Here is a 6,000-nt window from a genome sequence, read left to right as displayed (position 1 = left end):
ACTTCTGCTGCCGTAGAGAAACAAATTACACCAATGTTTTCATATTTTTACTTAATGGAGGAAGCTGAAATTTCGTTTACACACTCCTTGTGTCCTGAATTACAAAGATGCTTGGTTTAGGAAAGGTAAATATGTCGTTGGGCAAAGTGTATAAAGAAAATAAATCGTAGATCTACGCTTTCGTCGTAAACATCTTCAGTATACTGCATTATAACACCTCACCCACAGATTCTGTGGCTTGATTGGCCGAGAGCGAGTCACATGTTACTTTCTAATTTCTGTGCACGGTCAAAAGTACTATACCCGTAGCAACCAAAGTACTATACCATTAGCAACCAAAGTACTATTTCCACGGCGCGGAATTTGTGTGCAAATGCATGCTGGTGTGCGCGTTGCGCGTAGCGCGTATTGTTCCAAAGAGAGCGCGCCGCAGACTTGGGTTCATACATTTCGTGAAGGGGTAGTTTGGAAGAGAGAAATACATTTTCCACCAATTTTGTATTGAAATTGAAGTTTATTTCAACTGTGTTCAGATTTAAATTATTTAAAATATTAAAATCAAACAGAATCTGTGGGTAAAGTGTTATAAAACAAATATTGAATGCTTTATCTCGTGGTAAAGTAAAACTAGCCTCCCTCGGTGATCCATGGACCATTCTATTAAAATAGAATGTCAATGGATCACCTTTGGAGGCTAGTTTTACTACACCGCTCGAAGCATTCAATATTTGTATACTGCTGTATGTACGATGTCCAGTCGTTTTAAAACTTCCTTACGCGCGACCGCACCCATAGCAACTGTGTTGCCTATGCGCGCGTCAGTCTCACGCGAAGGTGGTTGAGCGCATACATAGTGCTCAACCTCGACCCCAGGGTGTCGAGCAGTACGCGCCCATCACTACCTGCTCTCTCACCCTGGTATTGGATCATTTGCATGTGCAAGATTTTTGAACACGTATGCAAATGAGGAATAGTCTGGTGCCTACATGTGCGTTACATTATCGTTCGTTTTTGTATGCGGTGTCTGGGGTAAAAACAGAGTCAATTCGTCGCAGCGCGATCACAGCGTGAGTTACGAAAACGCGATTTATTTAATTAAACTGTTACGATCTTATCGAGACAACATGCAGTATCACATTTCATATTAATATGAACACATTGGAAAAGGAAAGGAATGTTTTTGAGAAGGCGTGGACGAATGATCGTGAAAACACGTACTGCACGTTGTGAATAACAACACCAAGTACACGATCAAAATTCATTACTAGCCAATTGCGATATCGAATCAGGATACAGGAAGAAAGTTTACTATCCAGGGTTTACTATTGGAAACATGGTTGGAAATAAAGTAAGCACTGGGGACGAGGTTGCATAGTGCTGTATTGTTACAAGCTGCCGTATGACTGTTGTAAATTTGGCCAATCATTGCCTTCCATGGGGCTGGATCAATGCTGGTTTAGGGGCCATTTTTTCGCTTGTTCTTTGAAGCCGGTCCATTATCACCGTTAATGCCCGGCCACGGGATCGAGTCTCGACCAATCAGAAACCATCAGCTCTCCAAGGTATTTATTAATTTAAATTCACGGCGGCTTTTAAGGGACAACACCCAGAACATTTTCTTCTCCATTGTCCCTCCTCAGGGTATGACATACGCCGTATATCAGATGCAGTTTTGTACTGTTGGATACTGGGGGCGGGGATGCACGCCCCTCCCCCAGCCCTTCACTTAAATAAAAAACAAAATAGAACAAATAAATTTGTGTTATTTTGCTCTGGATCTCTTGTGGCGTATCCAGAATTTGACAATCTTCAAGAAGGTGCAAGAATCTCACTATGTAATTTCATTTCATTCTGAAAACGGTTTTCAGGAGCAATATTATTGTCATTAAAAGTTCCACATGTACAATGGGATGTACAATTTTTCGGATGAGAACAATTTACTTGGATTGCATTGTACATGTGCAACTTTTAATGACAATAATATTGCTCCCGTAAACTAAAAAGAATTTAATAATTGTTGACAAGTTGTTGGTTAGTGTTTTCTCAATTATTGGTTACTAAAAAGAGTCATAATTATGTTGGGTACTACCTGTATATTTTATAGATTTGCTGAATTATAAGGCAATTACGATTAGTTTGTGTTTGCGAAATGCTTAAATAAGGCATACCTTTTAAAGCGTAAATCAGAGATACCTTTGAAGCGAGGCTTTTTTTTTTTTTTTTAAATATTTTATTACAAACAACATCATCAAACAACAAACTTGAACACTTTTAAACTTAAAACTTGCAGCAAAACCCTTCAAAGCATTTAAAAGGGGGAGTTGATCACGCTACATACTTTTTTGATCTTTTTAAAATACGATTTTCAAAGAGATGTTTCAAATTAAAGTTACAAAGTTGTCCTTGATCACCCGACGACAATACTTTTAATAATGGCTTGGTCTTCAATTATTTTTGAATTAAAAATACTTCGAGTCTAGACAAAATGTTAAAAAATATATGTTAATGTTTTGGTTTTCAATTATTTCAGAATTAAATATAACTCAAATCAAGACAGCATGTTCTAAAAAAACATATGTTGATGACTTAGCGTTCAATTATTTCAGAATTAAATATAACTAGAGTTTAGACAACATGTTAAAAAAAAGGGGTTGATAACTTGGTTGTCAATTATTTCGGAATTAAATGTAACTCGAGTCCAGACAACATGCCCTAAAAACATATGTTGATGACTTAGTTTTTAATTACTATGTAATTAAATATAACTCCAGTCAAGACAGCATGTTCTAAAATATAAACGTTGATGACTTGGTGTTCCATTATTTCAGAATTAAATATAACTCAAATCAAGACCACCTGCTCTAAAAAACATATGTTGATGACTTAGTGTATAATTAGTTTAGAATTCGATATAACTCCAATCAAGCACGTTCTGAAAAGAAGTCGAACTAACGATGATTGCATTCTGTTACAATTCAAACTGTTCAAAATTACGTTTGATATACAGTCGAACCCTGATAATAAGAGCACTGTAAATAAAACGTCATGCTTATAACCAGCAAAGTTCAGGTCCCAAGTCTTTGTTTTTCTTTGTTTTCCAATAATGTTAGTACAAGGTACCTGTTATAACAAGGTAATTTGTAAAGTCCCAATAACTACCTTGTTATAAAGGTGTTCGTCTGTATGCGTATCAGGATAACATGGGTGCACCCCCATTAGTTTTGGCTTTGAGTTTGTATTCGACTATTACTGTTATTAAACATGTCTTCCGATCATATAAGGCATTTTACCCAATGTATTTCGCACTCTACATTTGTGAAGGATATATTCATTTGTTGGCTGATTTTTTAAAAATACGATTATAAAAGATATGTTTTAAATTAAATTCGCAAAGTTTCCCTTGATCAACTGACAATAATAAATATTGATGACTTGGTGTGTCGATTGCTACAGAATTAAATATAATTTAAATCAAGACAGCATATTAAAAAAAAATAAGGAAAAAAAAAGAAATCAACTAACGATGATTGCTTTTTGTTACAATTTATAGGACATCGATGGTCTTCATCAGAGACTGCTGTGGTAAAGCCCGTTTCTCGATTATCACAAACACGTCTGTTGGCTCTAGCACAGATTTGCTGTACAAGTAAACTCATAGGGCTGATTTGTGTCATCAATGACGTCCACATAGTGTTGGCATTTGAATGTCCTTCATAAAAAGAAAAGTCAAACAAAGACAAAATATGAAAATTAAATAAATCCCTTAATAATTGAATAACTTCAGGTAGCCAAATCGCACCCCCCCCTCAAAAAAAAAAAGTCTAGGAAGTAATACAAATACACTGAGAGCCCTAATTAAAACCTATGTAAAGCATGCATGGAACAAAGGTGTGTTCAAGCAATGTGTTAATAACACAGGTGAATGAGTGCACATGTGACCTCTGATTCACGTCGAGTAGAAATGTTATAAACATCCAACCATTTGCAGGCCTTTGCTTTGCCCATTAGTTGGGTAGGAAATTTTCCCAACTTTCTGAGAAATTTCTTTTTCTGAAAAACGTTCGGTAGGAACTATTTTCGATGTTTGTGGAAACTTATTGTGTTTTTTTTGCAATGATCCGTCCGCTTAATTTACAAACCTGCCTTAGTTTTAATTTAAACTCAAATTTCTCATTGCACTGAGATTACAATAGGAGATAGTGGACAAGCCAAAATGGAATATTACTCTTTGAACGGCAATTTAGGGGAATGGCAGGCAATTATGTCAAATCAATCAGTTGAAGGATGGAGTAGAAAATGTAGGTAGAAGTAACCCTTAATTTTGACCGCAAAATATTTAATTTGCATAAATTGTTAATCCCTGCCATGTAATATGCTTTATTTTTTTTTTTTGAAAAGTTTATTTTGGTGCTTCTACTTACACATGCCTAGTTAAATAATATTTTCTTAAGCATATAAGTGACTGAATAATTATGAGGACATAGTAACGATCCGAAATGGCTACTAGTATACCTTGTCTCCAGCTATCATCAACTAGTCTTGCCACACCTTAGTATTGATGAGCTCTAAATTCACCAAAATGCTTACTGGCACAGTTACCCTATTACAACCTTTATGGAAAATCATATGAACAATGATAACATTGTGATATTTAAAAACGGAAAAACGAGCTGGCTGTCCGTAAAATGGGCTTCAATTAGGTGAAGGGTCGCCTAACGTGGGCATACGTTCCCTTTCTTTTTAATTAGTAAAACTGAGTAATACTTATAGCGAGTGAAGGCCGAATATTTGGGACTATTTTATATTATTATAGGGAATCCACAGAATGTTATTTTTCAAAGAAATCTGACACAATTTTTGTATCATTGAATAAATCAGCTGAATATTGTGTTTACATTTCGGAGGTATAACAACTTAAATGGCCAAGTTTGAAGTTTAGCCTTTTATCACAAACAACAAACAAAATTATGATGTTTTCTGGACCTTCGCACACTGTGCAGACGCACACCGGGCCCACACGTACCTTTATGAAAACTGTGCTATTTGAAGCATACATCTGGATTATATCTCTAACGGTTGATTTTTCAGCAATTTTGTGAGGGTTAAAGGTCGTCTCATGTTTACTTCCGGTCTGGTGACGTCATCAATCTTTCCCCCCTCAACTTGTTCTTAGCATGAAGCTGATTATATACATCAATTATAAAGTGATTTCAGCAAACTTCGCCACACACATCAACTGATTATTTATTTAAACAATGTTCAACCTGTCGCTAGAGGGCGCTCTAACATTTTTATGACAACACCGGTAATTTAGTTTGGAAATCAGAACCTGGCCAGAGACTAACATCGTTGTAAGCAAGTTCACAACTTTTCCACTTTCGAATTATAAGGCACGTGAAGGGTCACGAGATTTTACTCACAGAAGATAAAATGAAGATCTCGGATTATTCTTTCAATTCACGCAAAAGTCAAGTTCAGATCTCTTAAGGTTGATTATTGATTTTCAGAAATTAAATCTTTTAATCTTCAATTGCTTATAATTTGATAAGTGATGACGTCACTTTAACTTTTACCGATAACACATCCCGGCCTACATACTTACCGAGTTTCAACCCAATACAGTTCTCTACATGTAGGGCTTTTAATTATGCACATGTAAGATGACGTCACGTGACCCATGGTGACGTCATGACGACTTCACTCTTCGGGACACAACGTTTCTATAGGGACTGTGCCTATGCTTACTTGAAGATGTATGACAAAGAAAGTGGATGTTACAAAAATCATACAAAGACATGACGCTCCCCGACTGCGTGGCGTCAATTTATTGCGATTTTATGTCCATAGGGACGAAGAGGGCTAAGTAATATCCTATTTTCAGAATTCAGAATCCAAACGCGCATTTTGAACGTTGTGTTTCTCAGAAAATATGCTAAGTATAATTGAAATGTTAAAATATAACGGAAGAAGAAATTCTAAACTTCATGTCAGTGAAAAAAA

The sequence above is a fragment of the Patiria miniata genome, unplaced genomic scaffold, assembly GCF_015706575.1.
Source record: "Patiria miniata isolate m_02_andy unplaced genomic scaffold, ASM1570657v1 HiC_scaffold_20, whole genome shotgun sequence".
NCBI lineage: Eukaryota > Metazoa > Echinodermata > Asteroidea > Valvatida > Asterinidae > Patiria > Patiria miniata.
Note: the sequence above shows the minus strand (reverse complement) of the source record.